The sequence below is a fragment of the Equus asinus genome, chromosome 3, assembly GCF_041296235.1.
Source record: "Equus asinus isolate D_3611 breed Donkey chromosome 3, EquAss-T2T_v2, whole genome shotgun sequence".
Classification (NCBI taxonomy): domain Eukaryota; kingdom Metazoa; phylum Chordata; class Mammalia; order Perissodactyla; family Equidae; genus Equus; species Equus asinus.
In genome coordinates, this window is record NC_091792.1 from 61,076,981 (window position 1) to 61,103,473 (window position 26,493).

Sequence of the window (26,493 nt, forward strand, 5' to 3'; positions counted from 1 at the left end):
GACAATCATCGGCCCTAGAGAGCCTCAGCTCACTGCTGTCTCTGGAGTAGGTCTGGTACTAGGGTGAGGTGAGAGAGGAACTCAACTCAGGGGCAAAATTTTAGGGGGCATCAAAAAACTCAGTGATCAAGACGACTAGTATTTTAATGGAATATTTTAAAAGATCAAATTTACTGCCTCCCAAACCCCACAATGAACAAAATATCAAAATTTTAAGTAAAGACAGGATTGGACAGGGCCGAGATTAGGGTGAGGTAAGAAGGTGAGTTGGGCCAAGTGCTGGTCGGATCCTGTCCTGGTTAGATTTTGATAGTTTGTTCATGCAGGGTTTTTTGCATTAATTTTGATTTTTTTAAAAAAGGCTGATGACTTTGCATTTGGCAATAATTTCTTGGCTTTGACACCAAAAGCCCAGAAAACAAAAGGAAAAAAGATAAATTAGATTTGATCTAAACGCAAAACTAGTGCATCAAAGGACACTGTCAACAGAGTGAAAACGGCAAGCAAAAGGGGAGAGAATATTTTCAAATTACATATCTGATAGGAGATTAATATCCAGAATATATAAAGAGCTCCCAAAACTTAACAACAAGAGAACAAACAAGCAACAACTACAAAGGAGCAAAAGACTTGAATAGACTTTTCTCCAAAGAAGACATACAAATGGCTCATAAGATGTTGAAAGATTTTCACATATTGAGGTATATGGGGTAACTATTCAGGTTCAAAGCCCATTGGCTTGAACTAAAAAGCCTGACTTATGGCCTATCAAACATACATTGTACATCTGCTTAACCATTAAAGTAAAGAATGCACTCGCTTAAGATAAGAATGCACTTTTCTCCTCCTACGCCCTATTGGTAACGCCTGGATTAGTCCCTTTGTCGACATCAGGATCATGTTGACCTGCTAATTCACAAGTGAAAATGTCTCTTAGAAACTTTGAGGAAAATGTATCCTGGGTGTGTTTAATGTATGTTCTTTGTTCTAAAAAGATATAAGACTGCATGGAAAATCATGCTTCTCTGGAACGCTTTTGAAGGCCTTCCTGGGTCATCATCCTCACTGTGCCTCAAGTAAAACTCACCTTCCTTCTCTGATCTGTAGAATGGGTATCAGTTATTTTGCATGGACAAAGCACACGAAAAGATGCTCAACACCACTAATCATTAGGAAAATGCAACTCAAAACCACTATGAGATACCACCTCACACCTATTAGGATGGCTACTACCAAAAAACCAGAAAATAACAATTGTTGGAGAGAATGTGGAGAAAATGGAACTCACGCATTGCTGGTAGGAATGTGACATGGTGCAGCTGCTGTGGAAAACAGTATGGTGGTTCCCCCCAAAATTAACCGTGGAATGACACCACTACCATGTGATTCAGCAATTCCACTTCTGGGTATACAGCCAAAAGAAGTGAAAGCTGGGACTCAAACAGATATTTGTACATCCATGTTCACAGCAGCGTTAGTTACAATAGCCAAAAGGTGGAAACAACCCAAGTATCCATTGATGGATAGACGGAAAAACAAAAGGTGGTACATCCATACAAGTGAATATTATTCAGCTTTAAAGAGGAAGGGCATTCTGACACTTGCCACATGAAGGAACCTTGAGAACATTATGCTGAGTGAAATAAGCCAGTTGCAAAGAGAAAATACTGTGTGATTTCACTTATACAAGGTTCCTAAAGTAGTCAAATTCTTGGACAGAAAGTAGAATAGTGGCTGCCAGGGAGTGGGGAGTTAATGCTTAATGGTGTCAACGCAAAATAACGGATAACCGTTCTACAGATCAGAGAAAGAAGGTGAGACTTCCTTGAGGCACAGTGAGGATGATGACCCGGAAAGGCCTTCGAAAGCATTCCAGAGAAGCATGGTTTTCAGTGCAGTCTTATCTTTTTAGATGTAAGTCTGTTTTAGATATAGTCTTATCATTTAGTAGAGGATAGTCTTATATCTATCTTTTTAGAACAAAAATCATACATTAAACACACCTAGGATACATTTTCCTCAAAGCTTCGAAGAGACATTTTCAGTTGCAAATTAGCAGGTCAACATGACCCTGATGTCGACAAAGGGACTAATCCAGGTGTTACTAATAGGGCGTAGGAGGGGAGTCTGCATGCTTGTCTTAGGAGAGTGCATTCTTTAATGCTTAAAGCAGATGGACAATGTGTGTTTGACAGGCCATAAGTCAGGCGTCTTTAGTTCAAGCCGAATCAGTTTTGAACCTGAATGATTACCCCATATACCTCAATATGTGAAAATCTTTTGTCAGTGGGCACAGAGTTTCAGTTTTGGAAGTTTTGCAGGTGGATGAGGATGATGCTTGCACAGCAATATGAATGTACTTAAAGCCACTGAACTTAAAAATGGCTAAAATGATAAATTTTATGTTATGTATGTTTTACCACAATTTCTAAATTCTGTATTAACATATTATTTATCTTGACTATTAAGTTTTCCTGGCACCTCCTTAAATTCTGCACCTGAGAACAGTGCCTCACTTGCCTCACCTTGGTCCCAGGCCTGCTCTGGAACATTCCTCAGGCAAATGTAAACAACTTCCTGGTTTCCTTATCAGGAGAATGACACTTCTTCCCTACATGAGCATGGCCAGTGGCTGTTGGTGACCTTCCACTCCAGGGTCAGGCCGGTGGGCAGGTGAGGACCCGGTTTGGGGCAGGGGTAGGGAGGCAGAGAGCAGCTGACTGTTGATCTGGAATGCCGCAGTGATGAGCCAGCTACGGAGAGATCTTTGAGAAGAGATATAAGGTGCCAAGGAGAGAGTGGGTTTATGGGAAGTGGCCTGTTTACAAATAGCTGCAGAAAAGAGGTCTTCAAGGTGTAAGTGTGCTTGCCACACAGTGTGAGCAGGACTTTCTCTCAACTCCAACCTGCTCCAGGGGGGCTGGGAGAGACACCGGAGAGCTCATAGGATTGAAGGACGGGCTCAGGAACATGGCCTCAGGGACCGGGAAGGCCTGAGAGCTTCCAGGCGTCTCCCTCTCCATCCTCTCACCTCTGTCTGCGTGGCTCAGTCCTGAGGATGGCTTCTCTTCCCACAACTGGGAACGGAGCTTCCAGCACCCAATTCGCATTCTCCCAGCTCAGCAAGTTTGGCAACAAAGAGTTCCTTTTTTCCATTGTCCATTTGCCAATTCCAAAAAAGGACCCATATTAGTTAGCTCAGGCTGCTGTAACAAAGTTCCACAAACTGAGGGCCTGAAACCAGAGAAATGTATTCTCTCACAGTTCTGGAGGCCGGAGGTCCGAGATCAAAGTGTCGGCAGGGTCAGTTCCTTCTGAGGGTTGTGAGGGAAGGGTCTGCTCCAGGCCTGTCCCCCTGGCTTGTAGAGGCCATCTTCTCCCTGTGTCTTCGTATTGTCTTCCCTCTATGAGTGTGTCTGTCCAAGCTTCCCCTTCTTATGAGGACATCAATCATGTTGGATTAAGCCCAGCCTGATGACCACATTTTGATTTGATTACCTCTAGAAAGACTCGATCTCTAAATAAGGTCACATTCTGAGGTCCTGGGGATTAGGACTTCAACACGTGAATTTGGGGGGCTGGGGGTGGCACAAAATTCAATCCATAACAGACCTTATTGGACACCACATTGCCAAGCAGACTGGACAGTGTGTTTGGCTACGTGGCAGTCCTACTAAGCAGGAGATGAGGTACCATGAGGATGCGCCCTCCCTGCCATGAGAGAGGACCTTTTCCCAAAGAAGGAATGTTGTGAAGATAATGAAAACTTGGGCCACTACATCGAATTATAGACCTTTTGAGCAAACCTTCCATCTATATTAAGTTAAGGAAATTTTGTGCTTTGATATCTATGGTACATTATGATACGAAATGCACGTAAATTCTGAGGGCTTGTTCAGTCCATTATGTGTGAATTTATAGCCACTTACGTCAACATCATTGTTGGGTGGATGTGCAAGGAGCAAAAGGGAACGCAGCTCTGAGGCGGGAACCGCATTCCAAATTTCCTCGTTTTTACTTATTCATAGAATGGTAGTTCTGGGCCCTGAACTTGTGGACTAGTATTAATTTTGGTATCAAGAATGCTAGGAAAAAGTAATAGATTAGAAAAAGCACTGGTCTAGGAGTAGGAAGCCTGTCTGGAGACCCAGTTCCAGTTTCAACAAAATTCTCCTCTCTGGGACCCAGTTTTTTCATGTATAAAATGAGTCTTCTACCAGTTGGGAAATATCTCTAAGATACTGTTAAGTAAAAACAGCAGGGTTCATGTATACCAAAAGACTTGAAAATAGGGACTCAGACAAATATTTGTACACCCGTGTTCACAGCAATGTTATTTATAATAGCTACAATGTGGAAGCAATTGCAGGGTCCATCAATGGAGGAATGGATAAACAAAACATGGCCTTTATATATAATAGAATATTATTTAGCCTTAAAAAGGAAGGAAATTCTGACAAATGCTACAACATGGATGAACCTTGAGGACATTATGCTAAGTGAAATAAGCCAGGCACAATAGGACAAATACAGTATGTTTCCACTGACCTGAGGTACCTAGAGTAGACAAACTCACAGAGACCAAGGAGAATGGTGGTGGCCATGGGTTGCGGGGAGAGAGGAACGGGGAGTTAGTGTTCAGTGGGGACAGAGTTTCAGTTTTGAAAGATGAAAAGAGCTAGGAAATGGATGGTGGTGATGATTGCACAACAATATAAATGTACCTAACGCTATTGAATTGTACACTTAGAAAATGGTTAAAATGGTACATTTTATGTTGTGTGGATTTCACTAAAGTTTTTAAAAATTGGGGGAAAAAATCAAGGTGCAAACCATTACGTGTAATAGGCTGCTTTTATGTTAAAAGTTGGGCAGGAATAATAATCTAGCATTTGATTTGCTTGGATATGCATTTTTAAAGCTCTGGAAAGGTGCCTAAGAAACTAAGAATAGCGTTTACCTGGGATGGGACGGGTGGGAACTGGGCAGCTGAAGGACATGGGCGGGTGTGACACTTGTCAGATTTCCTTTATTAGATGTTCTAATTCCACATAAACAGGTTTCAGAAGTTCCCAGCTGCTTATGGAACAGCAGAGATGTCCCTATGTGGGGGAGTTACATGAGTCACGTGTCTCCCTCAGAATGATGACTCTGTCTAGCAGGGTTTACCTTGACCTGCCATGGACCAGTGCCATTTTTCCTGTCTTATCTTGCTTGAAACCCAGCATGCACCCTCAGGCTAACCCAGCAGAGCATTTTCCTCTGCAAATAGTCTCACTCCCTGAGAGTGCTGGGCCCAGGGGGCACTGAGCTAGCTCAGCTGGGAACTTTCCCTCTGGGGGTGGTTCCATCTTTCTGCTTGGCTTTCTGCCATCTCCATGGACATTCTTTCATTCGGTGCTCCTGCAACTGGCCTGTTCCCAGACCTGCCTGCCAGGCTCTGTCTAATAGAAAGCTTCAAGTGCATTTTCTCCCAAGCCTTCCTGAGGGTTGACCACCCCTGGCACTGTCAGGCAGAGATGAGGAGAAGCCTGGGTGAGGCCAGACACCTCCGGGACATGCTCCCTCTTCACTCCAGAGGAACTGCTCTTCACCTCTCCTCTCATCCTTCCCTGCTCAGAAGAGTTAACCCAAGGCCCCAAGTCCGTTTCCTCCCTGCCCACCTCCTCTGGGTCCTGGCCCTCCAGTCTTGCCCTCCCCATCCTATGCAGGGGCCCCACCCCCTTAGCACCATCCTGCAGTCAGACACACATGGGTTTGAATTCTGGCTTTGCAGCTTAGGAGCTATGTGACCCTGGGGGAGATAGTTAACCAACCTGAGTCTCAGCTTCCTCGTAGGTAAAATAGGGACATTAATAAAGTAATATGCATGTGCAATGTGCTGCAAGGGACTCCGTGCTCCGCACTTGCTTCTGGGCACTGGCAAGATTCTGTTTCTTGAGCTAGTTGGTGGCTACGCAAGACTTTGCTTTATAATTATCTGTTAAACTGTACATTTTTGTTTTACGTACTTTTCTAAATGTATACTGTATTATACAGTTTCCAAAGGAAAAAAAACAAACCTATAGAAGAAAATGTTAGATGCTGAATAAATGCTCTTTTAGTTAACCCTCCATGATGCCATTGCAGTTCTCTCTCTTTCTTCAAAGTCCCTTTGATTCTCTGTCGCAAACCTCTTTCTTTTCTCAGCCAAGCTCCTAAAATGGCTTGTCTAAACCCGCGCCTCCACTTCTCTCTCCCCTGTCCTTTTGGTGAGTGTCCTGGGTGTTGGGTTGTGCCTTGGCAAATCTGATCTTCCGCCGTGTTCCTGAAGGGCTGGACCATTGCCCCCTGCCATGGCCGTGGGCCATCTCCTCTTCCCACCACAGGGCATTTCACCTTCCAACCTTAGTCAGCCTCTTCCCAGGCACCAGGGCGCTGTCCAGGCAAAATTCCAAGTAGCAGGTTCTGTAAATGACATGAAGCATTGTCACCTGCCCTTGCATCAGAATTACCTGGAAGCTTTTAAAGATGCCCATTCCTCAGCCCCATCCCTGAAGAATCAGCCAGGAAAGAGGCTCCAGAAACAGAATTGTCATCCACCAGGCACCTATGTGCACCAGGCACTTCCCATCCATCAGCCGATTTAGCTCTCCCCCTGGTCCCATGAGGTGGGTGCTGTGATTGTCCTCATTTTGCAGGTGAGGAAACTGAGGCTCAGAGAAGATGAATAACTTGCAGGGGGTCACATGGGCAGGAGCAGTAGGATTGGAGTTTGAAACCACGACTGTGTGGCTCCCTCCACCACACTTTTCCCCGAGACCACACTTTTCCATACATCACTAACTTAGTGTCTGGTAAAGCAGCATTTCTTAAAAACATTCATGTGCACTCGAATCGCCTGGGATTTTCTTAATTCTGACTCATTAGGCAGGTCTGGAGGGGGGCCTGAGAGTCTGCATTCCTAACAAGCTCCCAGGTGATGGTGCTGCCATAGGTGGACCTCGCTTTGAGCAGCAAGACAGGAGAGGAGACAGAAGTGTGCAGAAATGTGACTCACACAATCCCTGGGTGTCCCTGCTTTAAGGGTGGGTCAGCTAAGGCACTATATATTGAATGTTTGTGTCCCCCCAAAATTCATATGTTGAGAACCTAACCCAAAATGTGATGGCATTAGGAGGTGATGCCTCTGAGAGGTGATTAGGTCACAAGGGTGGAGCCCTCATGAACGGGATTAATCCCCTGATAAAAGAGGCCCAGAGAGCTCCCTCGCCATGTGAAGACGCAGCGAGAAGACAGCCACCTATGAACCATGAAGAAGGATCTCAACAGACGCCGGTGCCTTGATCTTGGACTTCCAGCCTCCGGAGCTGTGAGGAATAACTGTTTATTCTAAGGGTTCCCAAGGGCCCAGGGCATCAGGGTCTGTGCACACTTGTGTTGTGCTCACAGCACCCTGGCCAAGAAGCCCTGGATGGAGATTCTTCCCTCCTCTTCAGGAAGCTCATTTCCCACACGTTCTACTGACACCATCTGTCCTTGTGTCTCTGTGTCCGGTAGAGTCATCGGAAGAGCCTGGGGAGACTATGAACAGGCAAGTGTCACTGGAGGGACCTGAGCATCTTTAGGGTTTTAAGATGACCTGGAGATGAAGCTGAATTCTGAGCTGGTCTTCAGAGCACAAGCCCACGGTATCACTGAGAGGGTGCCCTGCCGGCACTCGCCCCACTCCTGGGGTGTAGCCTCTGACAGGGAATGGTGAGCTCTCCTCTTCTCTCTCTCTCTCTCTCTTTCTATGCCAGAATTGTTCATCACTCTGGCCTCTCCCTTCTACCCCGAACTGAGGCCTAGGAGAAAGTTCTCTGCATTGGTGCAACCTGCCATGAGATACCACACTGCAATAGTGGGAGTTTTTGCCTCCGAGTCACAGGCAGCCTGTGTTTCTAAATCTGCCCCATGTGGACCAGGGTCTGCTGAATGCCGGGGGGTGAACCTGTGCTCATTTGTTCTGCTCGCAGGCACATTTGCAGGCACAGCCAACACAGAAGCGGCAGACTGGTTCAGAGTTTGGGCTGCTTTCTGACCAGAGGTGAGGACCTGCTGATCCAGCTCCCTGGGACTCTGCCTGTTCCATCTGACTCCGAGGAGCTGAGTCACATTCATTGCACCTGCCCCCATCCAGTCTGAACTGGTGCCACCCATTCCAACCTGGTTATTTCATCTCGTTTCCCAAGAACAACCAGTGTGGCCTCCCTCTCTCCTTATGAAGTTAGCTTCACAAAGAATGAGAAGTCAGGGCTCTCTAAGTTCCTTAGGTATGATTTTGCCATAAATCACTCCTGTGATACTTGCCCATCCGACCTGATGTAGTGTTCAGAATGCATAGTGGACGCTTCTTGTCAGGTGCCTTTCTAGTCTTAACCATACGCAGAACTTGCTTTTTCCTTCTGGTGGTGTGTGGTAGGAACCCTATTGTGGAATCCTTGCAACTCTCCATAGCCTGACACGGAACCTGACTGGAGGCCTCTGTGACTTTGATGCCATGTGGAATTCCTGAGCCTGCAAATGCTCAGCTGATCGCCATTTCTTCCCCACCTCTCAGCCTGCCCCTGGCACGATCCGGGAGCATTTGCCAACCACAGGTTCAAAGCTTCCTACCCAGGTGTTGATGCCTCGTTTCTGCGTGTGTGGTTTCTGGAAGCACAGGGCCATGAGAGGGTTCCTGCCAGTAAGATGAAATGTCTGTGGGGGCAAGATCTGAACAACGGTGGATCTTACTTGACAGCAGATCCCAGAGAGCCCTAGACAGGGGCGAGATGCTGCCCTTACATCCATGGTCCCAAATAAGCACTGCGGGGCCTTGGGCAGAGGGAATACAAGGAGAGAAGCCAAGCAGCCTGTCAAGAAGAAGGCTGAACACACCTGCCACCTTAGGACAACTTGGCCTTCAACCCCCTCTCTAGGAGCCAACACCAGATTCCCAGGCCCCTGCAGTGTGGACTCTGGCAGGAAGGGAGGATGCTATCAGCTCCCAAGGCCTGTGCTTCAAGGCAAGGACAGAGCAGGTGATAAGCTAAGTGGGGCCTGGGAACTGCTCCAGGTTCAGGCACACGACCTACCGAGCTGCTTTTCCCTGGCTGATCACAGCTGAGGCTACAGGGGATGGCCCAGCTCAGGCCTGGCACCCTGGGGAGAGGAAGGGAGGAGAAGACAGCCAGACCACGCCCCCAAACGTGAGCTGTCTGCATTTTCTTCCAAATGTGCTGGTGAAGATCCCCTAACACTGTGGTTCTTTACCTTTTGGGGTAAAGAGAATCTGACAGGCTAACACCTTCTGTCCTGAAGAATGAGCATCTAGTGTGCAGCTGAGAGTTTGGTTTTAGACCCGTCTGAGACCTGGTTGATACACAGACAGGATCAGAGGATGGGAAAGCTACTTGGGGCGAGAAGCTGGCAAAAGGTCTCTGGGGCCCTGGAGGAAGGGGAGTGGGACGGGGAGAAGTGTGAACTAAGGTTAAACCCTGAGGAGAAAGGAAAGATGGGAAGCACTATCTCTCAGAGCGGCCGATGGAGTGAAGAAAGGATGCCAGATCCCAAAATGGTGGAGTCAGGTGTGAGCAGGGCATTTTCAGGTGGTCCTGACCTGATCACCTGGCCAGGGACGAGTTCAGCAGGAGACATAATTCATGAAAGGTTTTGGGAGTACCCTGGGAGTATCTCCTTACCCCCTTTTCTCTTTGGGTGTTAGCAAATAATTTTAACATGGCATGATGAATTCTGTGCTTGGCCTTCAGGGGGCTGGACAACTGCCAAATTTGGCCACTGTGATGGATGAACTCTAAGGTGACCCCACAGTCCCTGCCTTCTGCTGTTCATTTCTTTTTGGAACCCCCCTCACCTTAGCTGTTGCAAGAGAATTCCTTCCTAGAGGCAAGACTTGGCCCCTAACCAATAGAATATGGCGAAGGTGATGGAGTGTCACCTCCTCGATTAGGTGATGTTATATAAGACTCCACCTTGCTAGAAGACTCACTCCAGAGACTCTCCTTGCTGGCTGAATGGAATAAGTGGCCATGTTGGAAAAGCCTATGTGGCAAGAAACTTCCAGAGGCCTCTAGGAGCTGAGAGTGGCCTCTAGGAGCTGAGGATGACCTTTAGTCAACAGCTTGCAAAAAGCCAGGGTCCTCAGTGATATAACGACAAGGAAATGAATTCTGCCAGTGACCTGAATGAGCTTAGAAGCAGATTCTTCCCCAGTCAAGCTTCCAGATGAGAACCCAGCCCTGGATGACACCTTGATTGCAGCCTTTGGAGACCCTAAGCAGAGAACCGAGCTAAGCTGTACCTGGACTCCTGATCCACTGATACTGCGAGATAATTGATGTGTGTTGTTTTAAGCCACTAAGTTACACAGCAGTAGATAACTAACATGGCCATGGACCAGGAAAGTAGGTAAATGGCTTTCTGTACCTGTGTTGTGGTGGTTAGGAGTGTCCATATTAGTAGACAAAAGCAGAGAGATCCAGGACGTGGATAATGTTCCCTCAATTGTGTCTCAGGAATCATTGTGCTTGCTTTGAGTTTAGCATTTATAAAGTCCTGGACGTTATGTTGGAAGGGAATTCTTTTTGTTCTGTGAATTCATTCTATATCTAAACCTTATCCTTGGAAACTGTTACTGTGAGCCACCACCTAGACTTTAGGGGACTCAAATTTGCTTCATCCTCAAAAGAACCCAAGATAGAGACAAGGAATGTGTGTTATTACTGATGGTTGCAAGAGCAGAGCTAGGAAAACCTGTCCAGGTGATTCAGTGATGTCTGAGTTGTCCAGGCTGAGTAACTCTACTCATTTGGAGAGCTGTCATATGACTTTAGATTACTTGTGTCAACCTGATTTTTGATGACCAAATCTCTCTCTGGTTTTGCAGTTCTCCACCTACTTTTGATGCATGTCTTATTAATTGTTACATAATGCTAACGTTTGTATAATACTCGATGATATATTTTTACTCTTCTATTCAACTAGGATTTATTAGGTGCCAACCGTAATGCCAGGGACCATGACAGTTGACAGATTATGAAAATGAGCTCAGGTTGGTTAAGCAACTTGCTCAGTAACGTAGGTCACAAATGATGGGACCAAGACTGGAATCCTGTCTTCTGGCTGCAGAACGCTTTTGGCCATAATGTGATATTGCGGGAATCTCCCTAACCCCTTTACCTCAAGGCTATCCTTAATCTTTCAAAGAACATCTGTCCTTGCTCCTATTCAATTTGGTCCAACATACACCCATTACACACCTAACATTACAGTCTCAGAGACAAATGTTGGGCTGGATGGACCATTTAAGGAATCTCTTAAGCCTGAACAGAAGGCTTTCAAAAGGCTCTAAAGATGACAAATGGGGGCTCATGTCCTTACCTATACCCTGTCTGGTCTTCAGGGCTATCTGTGGGAATGGGAGACCCCATCCCTGGATGTCCCCAAGCTCTGTTGATCAAGATTATGTCTTGTATGATAAGTTCCTGAAAGCAAAGACCCTGTGATTGACCTGGTTTATACAAGAGCCATCCAAGGAGAGCTAGGACTCTGTGGCAGGCACCCAGGACGTATTTCCTGGGCCCAGGGTAGGGCAGTGCGATACTGTGATACAATAAGAAATATATATTTTGACCTTCATCCTCAGCTCCTAGCTGGAGCTACTAAAATCTCTATAATTTCCTAAGTGATAAGAATGATAGGAGCATTTTTTTTGTTTATAATATTTGATTTTTGTCCCTAGCTCCTGAGACAGCTCTAGACTGATAAAGGTGAAAGGAGCATCTTTTGTTATACATAATAAGCCCCTTTCAACCCCACCTGAGTTTATGTTAATGAGGTGACTTGGAAAGCCCCTAAGGATGAGGGGCTGGTTGCCAAGGGGGCCAACTATGTGATCAGAGGGTTGGAACTTTCAGCCCCACCCTTGACCTCTGGGGAGAGAAGGGGCTGGAGGTTGAATGGATAACCAATGGTCAATGATTTAATCAATCATGCCTATGTAATGAGGCCTTCATAAAAACCCTAAGTGAATGGGTTTGGAGAGCTTCCAGGTTGGTGAACACAGAGAGGTGCTGGGAGGGTGGCACACCTAGAAAGGGCATAGAGGCTTGCACCCCTTCTGCATACCTTGCTTTATGTATCCCTTCCATTTAGCTGTGCCTGAGTTGTATCCTTTATCACAAATTGGTAACAGTAAATATAGCACTTTCTTGAGTTTTGTGAGCCATTCTAGCAGATATCAAACCTGAGGACGGGGTGTGGGAACCCCTGATTTAAAGCCTGTTGGCCAGAAGGACAGGAGGTCTGTACTTACAGTTGGCGTCTGAAGTGAGGGCAGTTTTGTGGGCGTGAGCCCTTAACCTGTGAGCACTAACTCTGTAGTTGGTGTCAGAATTGAATTAAATCCTGACACCTGATGTCCGCAGGGAACTGCAGAATTGCTTGGTGTAGAAAAGTCATGCATCTGGTGTCAGAGAGTAAAGAAAACAATGTTTTCCTTTGTTGGATGTTTTTTCTTTTAGGCAGGCGTTCTTCCACCATCCCTACCCCGCCCAGGCCCAGCTTGCTCTCCTAGAGCTCAGTCCACCAGGGAACGCTGTCCACGACAGAGTGTCAGGGATCCTGAAGGGCTATTGGGGTTTGAGTCCCTGGGGCCACGTCTCCCTTCCCTGTTCCCCGAGCTCCCCCAAGTCCTCCCGAGTCTCCTTTCCTCTGTCTGCGCAGGCCCCTCTCCTCCTGCCTGGCTCCCAGCTCCTCCGTGTCCATTCCTTGTGCCTCCTGATGCCAGTCCCCGCTTAGCAGCTCTCTCCTTTCTCTTTCCTCCATGAGCATGTTGTTGACAACAACAACATGCTCTTCTGAGCTGCTCTCCTTGGCCATTTATCAGGTTGTTGCCTGCATCCCTCTTTCCTCCTGGACGGCTCCTAAAGAGACTTAGCACAGGTTCCAGATTCTGGGGACAGACCTGTAGGACTTCATCTGGGCGCTCTCTCCTTCTCCTGAATGTCCTCTTCCCTTCCCAGTGTTCCCCAATCCCCGCCCTCCGTCACCTGCCCCAGGGCTATCCCCAGTCCAGACAACCTAGACTAGGGATGGGTACTTCTAAGACCCACATTCACCTTCATATGGGATTCCTCAGCAGCATTTGCAGCCCAGGCCCTGCACATGCTGGCTGCTATGGGAGGTGGGAGCAAGTTTCTCCGCCTTTCTTAAGGGATCCTGGTATCTTGATTCCTGTAGCGCTAAGTCAAGTCAGCTGTTCCTGAGTGACGGAGGTGGATAGAGCATCAGCACGTGGCCAAGGCTGAAAGCCCTCAGTGAGCTGGTACCCGGATGGACTTGTTTCCAGGGGATGGAGGCTTGCACTGATGAGAGTCTGACAACCTGTTCCCTGAGGTTGGACAGGAAGAAAGGCATCCAGTCTCTGCTGCATCTGCTCTAGGCAGGGCTGGCCCTCCAGGCCACTGAATGCATCCTTTTCAACCCAGCTGTATTAGGTTCCTTTGGAGGCAAAAGAGACATGCCACTTTTGGATCCTGCCCTCAGAGTTTTCCTGGCTTCACTGGGAGGCTGGTGAGCAACCAGACTTCAAAAGAGCCAACACTTACATGCATCCACTCTGTTCTAGGCACTGTGCTTTTGCGACACCATTTCATTTCTTTCTCACAGCAACCCTTTAAAAAGAAATCCTACACAATTTTCATATAGCATGCTTGTTTTCTGGGCACCTAGTCCAGTAATGAATAAATGTGTCTGGGGTAGAACTGAGCATGCTCAGCCATCAGAGAGCTCTCAGTTCAACAGAGGCACATGTGGAATGGTGACCACGCACTGATCTTCGAAGAAGGGCCCAGGGGAGTCCGGGTCCTTTGAGCATCGGAAGCTAAGATGGGATGAGATGTGTAGGAGACGTACTTGGGGATAGTGCCTGTGAGGAAGACGGGGGCTCCTGCTTTCTGGTCTGCAGGACCTGCCGAAAAGTTTGAGAACCACTGCTTTAGGGAAAAAACAAAAGCCCAAGCGCGGTTGTATTTCTCTGTCACACTTTCTCCTTGGACAACCTCAACCATCATATTAATTGTATAACTTTAACTGAAGTGCCTTCTATTTAGAGAGAAAACTAGCAGGTGGACAAGGGAGAACTGTCTGTCTAACGCAAGCATTTTAGCAGAATAGCAAAACTCACAACCACACACGATAACACAACGTTCTACAGCCACACACGTCCCTTTTACATCTTCTTAAAGTGGCAAAAATGAACACAAGCATTAATGTGACCCAAAGATATAGAGTCTATAGCATAAAAATAAGAAGCAATAGCATATAAACCTAAAATTATGTTAGTAATCAGTGTTTTGGTATTTTATAGTGTTTAGACATTGTGTAAATATCCAATGATTATCTACTAACTAACTCAACAATATCAAGTTTTAGATCACCATAACATCTTGTAGTTATCTTCCCGCTACAAAAACATAATTACTGGTACCAGCCCAGTGGTGTAGTGATTGGGTTCACGTGCTCAGCTTTGGCGGCCTAGGGTTCACAGGTTTGGATACTGGGTGCAGACCTACACATCACTCATCAAGCCATGCTATGGCAGCAGCCCAGGTACAAAATACAAGAAGATTGGCACAGATGTTAGCTCAGCAACAATCTTCCTCAAGCAAAAAGAGGAATGTTGGCAACAGATGTTAGCTCAGGGCCAATCTTGCTCACCAAAAGAAAGCCACAAAAAAACTGTTGAAAGAAAAAGTTTTTCAGAATAATGATTAAATTTAGTTAAACACAAACTTAGATACGTAATAATCCTAAATATTATATAACATTGTGTTAGCATTTTTTATTAGTAAGCCTGTCTACATTTGGGAAGGATAAAGTAAGTAAAATATATGCTTGTAAAATAATAAAATATATGCTTGTGTTATACACTGATAAGTGAAGTGACATGCTATGTTTTAAATCAAAATGATTAAACTAGTCTCATTTGCCAAAGATTAATTTTAATTATATAAACTTAGATTCTAAAAAAGTTTCTGAATTGGTATTAGATGTTTAATTTCCTTATTTTCTGGGATTGTAGGAATATTCAGTTTATATGGACACTTAATTATCTCTAAAGCCAATCAGAAGAGGGCTCTGAAGTAAGTGAAGGCACATGCTAATCTAGTGTATGAGTACCCTCAGAGACAGAGGAACATGTCACACTCATGCAGCGACAGACAGACAGATTATAGTTCTTTCTGTCTGCACAGTTTCAGCTATAAGTCAAGAACAAGTTGCAGAAACAAGAGTCATGAGTCAAACTTGCACAAGGTATTAAAGAGCTCTTCTTCCCAATGGTCTCAGAATTCTCACTTGATTTGAGCTAAAAATAGACAGAAAAACAAAAAAAAAGATGAACAAACCAGATTCCTGACTGTCTTTCACTCAAGAGAGAATAGATTAAAAAACCCAGAAAACCAAATTGCCTCATTGCTGCTACCCTGGGAAGATTGACCATAGGCCACATGGGAGCCAGAAATAAAAACAAAACATAAAATCATTAGAGAGGGAAAAAGTAAACCAGAGAAACGGAGAATCCACAAAGGTAAAGTTCTATTGCTGCTTGGATTCTCTCTGGAAATCAAAAAAGAAAAAAAGAAAGATGCGCCCGAGCTTATGTCAGAAGAGAGGCGCCCTTCGCCGCAAGACAGTTGACCTGCTCCGTCAGGTGGGTTCACTGGACAGCTCAGTGCATGGCCTCCAATACCGTTAAAATTTTTTTTGAAAAAGTTTAAATCACGACTATCATACAAATATAAAATAAAGATCATGTTTAACTCATTAATGAATGAGGGAACCAGTAAAATGCTACAGTTAACTCAAATAAGAATTCAAAGAACACGCACACACACATATGCAATGAAGAACGCCAAAATGAATTTGTTAATAGATGAAAAACTGGCCTCTTGGAGATGGGGCTCAACTGTACCTCCACCAAATAAAATTCATTTACATTTATATGGACAAGAACCATCCGCATTAATTTCAGTTAATTCACAGTTTTGAAATAACTCAAAGATAATGAAAGGCACAGATAACCCAGAAGAGTGTGCTAATGATTTTTTTGCCCATTTCAAACTCTTTCACAAATTTTCCTGACAGGAGCAAGAGATCTACCGTGGACAAGTCAAGTGTGAGACGCCATTTGTATGTATAGTTGCAGAATTAAAAAGTCAGCTGGTTGTACTCGTCTGGAGCACAGAAGGTCCGTGCTCAGGTTTCACTTCCTTATGAAAATGCTTCTGATCAACATCCCCCTGGATGCCGCCTCACCACAAGACTTTGTGCTTCTTCTCAGAAATCATATGCTAGCTTTTCTTTTTATTTAGCATCTACCACAGTGTATTATACTTGCCTTTTTACTTTTCTATTTCTCCCCCACTAAACTCTTAGCCACTGAGAGGTGGGGCTATTTCTTTTTTAGTATAGGATGGTCAGCACCCAGCAGAGACCCTTGCCAAGGGAAAAATTAGGATAGGTAGGGTTGCAACCACACCGTTCTACCATTCTGAGATCTGCCTGAGCGTTTGATAAAGAACTTGATAATCTCATACTGACGTCATGGTCCTGTGCGTGATATGGTGGAAGCTGGAGAGGCAGGTTGGAATGATCCAAGGATCTAATGAACTGTATCCACCTCCAGTCATGAGTAAGATGAGTTAAATAATTAATTTAACTACATAAATTAATAAAGTTTAATTAATTAATTTCTTGGAAAATCAGTGAAGCATTTACCTAGAAGACTAAGCCGAAACTTTCAGAAGTAGGAATGTCAACGCAGGAAAAGATGCTTCAGGAAAAAGAGAAAGTAAATATAATGATTCGGAGACAAAAGAACAGGAAACATTTGGGGAACCACAAATTGGGCAGCGTTACTTGAGCCGAAAGCTAGGGAGCTGGTGGGAAGAAATGAGGCTGGAGAGTAAACAGGAACTGAAACATGGAGGGGTCTACAAGCCACGCAAAGGCTGTTAGATTTGATGCTGCAGCCAATGAGAAGTTAACTGAAGAATTCTGATCAGGAGTGTGGTACAGACTTAACATGCCTATCAGGGCAAAGAATTTCTTAGAGAAATGTGAAACTAGGAACAGAATGACCAAGAAGACAGCCTGATTAATCTCATTTCCTGCAACCTAGCTAAAATTACTTATTAGTGCTAATAGCTGTTTGGGGCATTCTATTCAATTTTTTACTAGCCTATCATGTTGTCTGCTACTAAAGACAATTTTATTTCTTCCTTTCCAATCTGAATATTTTTAATCCTTTTTCTTACTTTTATTGTACTGGCTAGAACTTCCAGTACAGTGTGAAATAGTAGTGGTGAGAGCAGACATCCTTGTCTTATTCCTGATCTTAGAAGGAAAGTTACCAGTCTTTCATCATTAAATATGATGTTAGCTGCAGATTTATTCTGTAGATGTTCTTTATCAGGTTGAGGAAGTTCCTACATATTCCTAATTATTGAGAACTTTTTTGAAGAGTGGATACTGCATTGAGTCAAATACTTTTTCTGCGTCTCTTAAGATGCTATTGTAGTATAAATTTCATTTTGGACTGTTCATTGCTAGTGTGTAGAAAGGCAATTGATTCTTGTATATTGATCGTGTATCTTGTAACCTTCCTAAATTTCTTTCTTAGTGCTAAGAGGTTTTGTGTGTGTGTGTGTATCACTCTTTTACTCTTATTTGTGTCCTTATATGTAAAATGTGTTTTTTTCTAGACCCAACTATAGTTGAGTCTTGCTGTTCCATATTATTTTATTGGGTTTTTAAATACACATTAATTCATGTGTTGGGGGAAGGGAGGTGGAAGGCAATAGGTTTTTAATTTTTTAAAAAGCAATCCAAGACTTCCAGGAAAATCAAGTGGACTTACCTTTCTCCATTCCTCCCTCTAAATACAACTAAAAATGCTGGATATTACATATAAAACAAATATTAGAAGACATTAAAATGTGGAGAGAAGGCAGACTGGCTGAGGATCTTGGGACCTAAAGAAAAACCCAGTAATGAGTTCTCTGAGTTTTCTTTTTGCCTCATCTATCCCATAGTGAGTGCTGGAGAAGCTGGCAATCTGAAACTGCCAGTGGGTACAGGAAAAAAAAGCCCTCCAAAAGTCGGGTCTCTCTAGACAACGAGTCAGGGAATAGGCAACCTAATAAGACAGAAAGTTTTAGGAAATACCCACTCTACTGCAACCAAACAGCAGGAAAAAACTGTGGACCCATGACACCCACACCAGCTAACATCAAGTGGGGAGCCCATACTTCCATCCTTGCCAGACTGTAAGGAGGTGCCCAACTACCCTGCTAGGGTGGCGTCAGAGAGGGTCAAATAGCAGAGGAGGTAGGAGATTGGTAAAAAGCAATTAAGTAAATACCCCTAAAGGGAAATTGAGTTTACTGTACGTACTATGACTTGGACTACTTTTGTTTTTTAATTTTTTATTTTGAAATAATTGTGATTCGTATGTTGTTGTCATAACAGAGAGATCCCCTGAACCCTTTAGCCAGTTTCCCCAAAATTGTAACATCTTGTAAGACTATAGTCTAATGTCACAACCTCCATATTGATGTTGATAGAGTCAGAACACATCCATCACAAGGATCCCACATGTTGTCCTTTATAGCCACATCTTTTTCCTCCCACTCTACCTTCCTGTCTTAACCTCCAGCAACTACTAATCTGTTCTCTATTACTATAAGTTTGTCATTTTCAAGAATATTACATAAATGAAATTATACAGTATGTAAACTTTTGGGTTTGGAAATTTTCACTCAACCTAATTGCCTGGAGACTCATCCAGGCTGTTACATGTATCAATAATTTGCTCCTTTTCATTCATGAGTAGTATTTCATGGTATGGTTGCACTGCAGTTTGTTTAACCATTCACCTGTTGAAGGACATCTGGGTTGTTTCCTGTTTGTGGTTATTACAAATAAAAACAGTATCAACATTCATGTACAGTTTTTTGTGGGGATGTAAGTTTTCATTTCTCAAGGATAAATGGCCAGGAGTGTGATTTCTGGGTTGTACAATAGTTGCTTATTTAGCTTTTTAAGAAACTGCCAAAGTGTATTCCAGAGTGACTGCACCCTTCTACACTCCCACCAGCAGGGTGTGAGCGATCTGGTTTCCATGTATCCTCATGAGCATTTGGTGTTGTCACTATTTTTCTATTTTAGCCATTCTGATAGCTATGTAGTAATATCTCATTGTGGCTTCAATTTACATCTTCCTAGTGGCTCAGGATGTTGAACGTCTCTTCAAGTGCTAAATTGCCATCTGTATATCTTCTATGGTGAAATGCCTCTTTGTGTCTCTTGCCTACTTTCTCATTGAGTTGTTTTTATCCCTGTTGAGTTTGGAGAGTTCTTTATCTAGTCTAGATGTTAGTCTTTGGTCAAGTATGTGATTTGCAAATATTCTCCCCTGGTTTGTAGCTTATCTTTTCATCCTTATAATATGAGTCATTTGCAAAATAAGTATTTTTAATTTTGATGAAATCAAATTTATCAATTTGTCTTTTCACAGATCACACTTTTGGTGTCAAGTCTAAGAACTCTTTGCCTAGACCTGGATCCTGAAGATTTTCTCCTATTTTTTTCCTAAAAGTTTTATAGTTCTATATTTAAGTTCATGATTTATTATGAGTTAGTTTTTGTATAAATTGTGAGACCCAGTTAGAAGTTCATTTCTTTTGCCCATCGGTGTCAAATTGCTCCAGCACCAATGGAGGGTATCTTGCCCCCAGTGAACTGTGTTTTCATCTTTGTCAAAAATAATTGGGACTAAATGTGGGGGGTCTGTTTATAAGTTCCCTATCCTGTTTCCTTGATCTATGTGTCTATCCCTCTGCCGGTACTAAACAATCTTGATTCCTGCAGCCAGAGTAAGTCTTGAAATCAAGTAGACTGAATTTCTCCCACTTAACACTTCTTTTGCAAAATTGTTTTAGCTATTCTAGTTTCTGTGACTTTTCACATAATTTCCGAATAGTCTTGTCTTGATCTACAAAATATCTAACTGGAATTTTTAGAGAAATTGTGTTAAACCTGTATAGCAATTTGGGGAGAATTGACATTTTTACTGTGTTGATACTTCCAATCCATGAACACGGTATAGATTTCCTTTTATTTAGATGTTCTTCGATTTCTTTCATTATTTTGCAGTTTTTAGCATACAAATCCTGTACACATTTTGTTAAATTTACATCTAAGAACTTTTTGAGAATCATATATGATATTGCATTTTCAATTCCAATGTCCATGTGTTCATTGATAGTACATAGAAATACAATTTATTTTGCATATTTATCCCATATTCAGTAACCTTGATATAGTAACTTATTAGTTCTAAAAAGCTTGATGTGTGTTTATGTCATCTGTAAATAGAAAAGTTCTATTTCTTCCTTTTTGATCTGTATTTCCTTTCTTGCATTATTTTACTGGCTAGAATTGTGCTGAATAAGAGCAAACATCCTTGCCTTGTTCCTGATCTTAAGGAAGAAAGCATTCAGGTTTTCCCCAATAAGTATAATGTTAGCTGTAGAATTTTTGTAAACGCTCTGTGTCACATTGAGAAAGTTCTTCTCTATTCCTGTTTTTTTGGAGAGATTTTATCATGAGTGGGTGTTGAATTTTGTCAAAGGCTTTTTTTTGCATGGTGACTAAGTCTCCCTGAAGATTTTAACTCTCCGATTTGTCCATGCTGAGCCTACTGCAATTCATCAATTACAGTTCAGGTTTCCCTATGTTGGCACTAGTTCCCACAGAAGTTCACCCTCCTGGGTTTCTGCTCTCATAAGCTGTGATTCTCTACACAGTCATGTGTCACTTAATGATTGGGATACATTCTAAGAAATGCATCGTTAGGTGATTTAGTCATTGTGCAAACATCATAGAGTATACTTACACAAACCAAATGGTATAGCCTACTGCCTAGGCCATATGGTACTAATCTTATGTGACCAGATCACAAAGAGTTTCAATTTGTAGCCTGCAACATTGCCCCCAAGCAAGACTGTTATTCTGTCTTTAAAAGCCATGAAATCTGGTATTGACTTGGCCTCTTTATGGGTGAAAGTCCTTTCAGGCATCTGTTTACAGAATAGGGAGGTTTCATCTATATTGAATATTTGCTCTGGCAAGTAATTTTCCTCCACAATCAGCTTATCTAGAGTTTCAAAAGATTCTTCAGCTGCCTTCACCTCAACACATGCAGGCTCACCACTCACTTTCACATTATGTAATGAGAGTAATGATTTTTGAATTGTTTAAACCACCCAGAGCTGGCAGTAAATTCAACATCATATTTGGGTCCAGACTTTTCTTTCAGCATTGCAAACGAACTTTTTGCTTTGGTGGTGATCATCATGGTGGTGAGAGGGATATGTTTCTGTGTCTGGTCTTCAATCCAGGTCATTAGAAGTTTCTCCAGGTCTGATATAGGACCTTCTAGAATTTTTGTTAGTCCTGTTGCTTTCAGTGAAGTAGACAGGAATTTTTCAGCTCCATTATACTCTTACAGGACCATAATCATATATGCAGTTTGTCGTTGAATGAAACGTTGTCATGCAGTGTGTGACTGTATTTACCTGTCAGTGCCTCCAGTTCTGAAGGCAACAATTTGCCCCGTGACCTCACTTCTCTGACAGACCTATGAGGAGTTGTTGATTTTTCAGTTTGTTCAACATTTTACTTGTTGTTAGGACAGAGTGATAACTTCCAGCTTCTTACATGTGGAACCAGAAACCAGAAGTCTTTATGGGAATTTTAAAATGATGCATTCAATTTCCTTAATGGTTATAAGGTTATTCAAATTATCTATTTCATGTTGCATGAAATGTCATAGTTTGTGTATTTCAAGAAATTAGTCCATTTCATCTAATTTGCCAAATTTATGTTTGTAGAGCTGTTTCTAGTATTTCCTTATTATCCTTTTGATGTCTATAGGATCCATAGTGATGTCTCTTGCTTCATTCCCGATATTGGCTATTTGTGTCTTCTCTCTCTCTTTTTAAATTTCTTAGTCTTCCTAGAGGGTTGTCAACTTTATTGATCTTTTCAAATAACCAGCCTTTGGTTTCATTTATTTTCTCTATTTTTTTATGTTTTTGATTTCATTGATTCCTGCTCTTATTTGTTTCCTTTCTTATACTGGCTTTGTGTTTATTTTGCTCTTCTTCTAGGTTCTTGAGGTGTTACCTTAGATTATTGATTTAAGACTTTTCTTCTTTTCTAATTATGCATTTAGTGCTATAAATCCCCTCTCAGCACAGTTTTAGCTGTTTCCCACAAATTTTGAGATGTTGTATTTTCATTCAGTTAAATGCGTTTTTAAAATGTCTTTAGAAGCTCCTCTTTGATCCACAGATTTTTTTTTTTTATAATTGTGTTGTTTAGTTTCAAAGTGTTTAGACAGTTTCCTGCTATCTTTTTTTAAATTGATTCTTAGTTTGACTCTACTGTGGTTGGAGAACGCATTTTGTGTGATTTTAATCTTTTCAAATTTGTTGAGGTTTGCTTTATGTCCCAGGGTATGGTCTATCATGCTATGGGTTCCATGGACATTTGAAAAAAGAAGGTTTTCTGCTGGTGTTGGGTGGAGTGGAATGTTGACCACTTCCTGTTGGTTAATGCTGTTGTTGAGCTCTTCAATATAGCCTGGCAAGTGTGGAAGTCTAGGCTCCACTTGATACTTGTTGGGATGGGTGCATGTGGGCCCACAATTTTATCTGTTTGCCTTCAGTAGAGTGATTATTTTCTAAAATTTTTCTGTCAAAAGAGGCAAATAGGTTGCTTCTCTCCTGGTTCTTTGGCTAGAGAGAGCAGACTTTTTTGGGGCCTGTTTTGTCTGTACCCATTGGCATTCCCAGGTTGCCAGCTTCTCTAGCACCCAGCCTAGGATATACGAGGAAAAAGAAAACCCAGGGGGATCACTTCCATGTCATTCCTCGGGTCATGAGGTCCCTAGTCAATCTGGCTTCTCTATGTTTTTCAAAGTTGGCTTATGTTTGTTTTATATATAATGTCCAGGGATTTTAGTTGTACTAGCAGAAGGAATTGAGAAAAGTGTGTCTATTCCATCTCCTGGGAAACCAAAGTCCTCATATATTTTATTTTATTTTTTAGGAAGATTAGCCCTGAGCTAACATCTGCTGCCAATCCTCTTCTTTTTTTGCTGGGGAAGACCAACCCTGAGCTAACATCCGTGCCATCTTCCTCTGTTTTATATGTGGGACACCTGCCACAGCATGGCTTGATAATCGATGCAAGGTCCATGCCTAGGGTCCAAACCAGTGACCCTCAGGCTACCAAAGCAGAGTGTGTGAACTAAACCACTACGCTACCAGGTCAGCCTCCTTCATGTAATTTAATACCACTTTAACACAGTGGAGAAAATGACTGTTGAGGCGTTCCAATGCCATATATAAAGTACTGTCATATGACCTCTTGTTTTATTTGCCAATAACTCATACCTCACCTATTTCTATGAAAGAATTCTCTTAACTGCTATATTGAAAGCTTCTAGTCACATCCATTAATATAGATCCAAAAGATCAATTGTATAATATTATAATAGGTACATTGTCTTTTATGATGATTCATATCTACTCTTACAGATATTGTCTGTTGAAGATGTCTCCACTGGATGGCCAATCCCATGAACTCGAAGACTGCCTACTAATCTGCCAACATATATTTTATCATCCTCTTTCCACAGTAGGCATAAAATAAATATTTAATAAGTTGAATTCCCTCTTTTTGTACAACCACAAAATCTATGAACTTCAGAATTGTCCTATAATTCATTTATCTGAACTTCCAATGAGTTTCTCCCTTTGAGCTTTAATAGGAGAAAAACTGACTTCCTCTCAGAAAACAGTCTAACACATATTTAAAGGAGAAAGAAAATAAAATATTCTTTGGTTCAGTGATTAAAAGAATATTGAACTTACTTTTTAAAAATTACCTTTCTGAGATCACAATAGTTAATTTGAATAATGTTCAAACCAAAGTATATAACTTCACCTTCCTCGAACCTAGCCCCATTCGTGATTCCCTTTTTTTATTATGATCTAATGCTACCTTAGTTCTAAGCAATAGAAATTAACTTTGGTTTACTTAAGCTGAAAAGAACTTATTAAAATAAGTTTGACCCACAAAGAAAACCTTGGGCCCAGATGGCTTCATTGAGAATTCCTCTAATATTTAAGAAAAAAAAAATAACACCAGCCTTACATAAACTCTTTCAGAGAATAGAAAAGTATCAAACATTCTTCAATTCATCTTGTGAGGCCAGCATAATTTTGATAACAAAACACAATTACATACAAAGAAAGAAAATTATAGACTAATGTCCCTCATCAACATGGATGCAAATATCCTAAATAAAATATTAGCAAAATCAAATCCAATTAATGTAGTAAAAACTAGTATCTCCAGGAATGCAAGTTGATTTAACATTCAAAAATTAATCAATGTAATTTGCCACATCAACAGAATAAATGAGAAAAATCATGCGATTATTTTAATAGATGCAGAAAAAGCATTTCATAAAATTCATGATAAAAACACTTCCAGCAAAATAAAAATAGAAGGGACTTCCCTTAATCTAATAAAGGATATCTATAAGACACCTACAGCAATTGTTATGCACATATGTCCAAGAGATTGTGGATTCCGTTCGAGACCACTGCAATAAAGCGAGTCATATTAATTTCCTGCTTTCTCAGTGCATATAAAAGCTATGTTTAGACTACACTGCAGTCTAAGTGTGCAATAGCATTATGTCTAAAAAACAATGTGTATACCTTGATTAAAAAATACTCTATTTCTAAAAAATACTAACCATCATCTGAGCCTTCAGCGAGTCATAGTCTTTTTGCTGGTGGAGGGTCTTGCCTCAATGTTGATGGCTGCCAATTGATCAGGGTGGTGGTTGATGAAGGTTGGGGTGACTGTGGCAATTTCTTAAAATAAGACAATAAAGTTTGCTGCATCGATTGACTCTTCCTTTTACGAATGATTTCTCTGTAGCATGCAATGCTGTTCGATAGCATTTTACCCACAGTAGAACTTTTTTCAAAATTGGAGTCAATCCTCTGAAATCCTGCCTCTGCTTTATCAACTAAGTTTATGTCATATTCCGAATCCTTTGTTGTCATTTCAACAGTCTTCACAGCATCTTCGCCATGAGTAGATTCCATCTCAAGAACCACTTTCTTTGCTCATCCATAAGAAGCAACTCCTCATCTGTTAAAGTTTATTGTGAGATGGCAACCATTCAGTCACATCTTCAGGCTCCACTTCTAACTCCACTTCTCTTGCTGTTTCCAGCACATCTGTAGTTACTTTCTCCACTGAAGTCTTGAACCCCTCAAAGTCATCCACGAGAGCTGGAATCAACTTCTTCCAAACTCCTGTTAATATTGACATTTTGAGCTTTTCCCATGAATCACAAATGTTCTTAATGGCATCTAGAATGGTGAATCCTTTACAGATGGTTTTCAATGGACTTGGCCCAGATCCATCAGAGGAATCACTATCCATGGCAGCTATAGCCTTATGAAATGTATTTGTCAAATAATAAGACTTGAAAGTCAAAATTACTTTTTCATCCATAGGCTGCAGAATGGATGTTGTGTTATCAGGCATGAAAACAACATCTTAATCTTGTCAAACATCCCCATGAGAGTTCTTGGATGACCAGGTACATCGTCAATGAGCAGCAGTATTTGGAAAGAAATCTTTTTTTCTGAGCAGTAGATCTCAACAGTGGGCTTAAAATATTCAGTAAACCATGTTATAAACAGATGTGCTGTCATCCAGGCTTTGTTGTTCCATTTCTAGAGCACAGGCAGTGTAGATTTAACGTAATTCTTAAGGGCCCTAGGATTTTTGGAATGGTAAATGAGCATTGGCTTTGACTTAAAGTCGCCAGCTGCATTAACCCCTAACACGAGAGTCAGCCTGTCCTTTGAAGTCAGGCCTTGACGTCTCTCTAGCTATGAGAGTCCTAGATGACATCTTTTTTCAATATAAGGCTGCTCGTCTACATTAAAAATCTGTTGTTTAGTGTGGCCCCTTCATTAATTATCTCAGCTAGATTTCTGGATAACTTGCTGCAGCTTCTCCATCAGCACTTGCTGCTTCACCTGGCACTTTTATGTTATGGAGACGGCTTCTTTTCTTAAACCTCAGGAACCGACCTCTGCCAGCTTCAAACTCTTCTTCTGCAGCTTCCTCCTCTCTCAGCCATCATAGAATTGAAAAGAGTTAGTGCCTTGTCCTGGATAAGCTTTGGCTTAAGGAAATGTTGTGGCTGGTTTGATCCTCTCCAGACCACTAAAATTTTCTTTATATCAGCAATAAGGCTGTTTCACTTTCTTATCATTTGTATGTTCACTGGAGTGGCACTTT

General features: G+C 42.2%; 1 long non-coding RNA gene across 2 annotated transcripts; it reads left to right on the forward strand.

Annotated features, from left to right (window-relative positions):
* The first annotated feature begins 21,387 nt into the window (after positions 1–21,387).
* On the forward strand, positions 21,388–25,075 carry LOC139044805 (uncharacterized). Of its 2 annotated transcripts, none has more exons than XR_011502023.1 (3): positions 21,388–21,488; positions 23,203–23,423; positions 23,694–25,075. It is a non-coding gene; the product is annotated as an uncharacterized lncRNA (long non-coding RNA). The 2 variants fall into 2 exon arrangements; XR_011502024.1 differs by having other exon boundaries at positions 21,395–21,508.
* Positions 25,076–26,493: the final 1,418 nt, after the last annotated feature.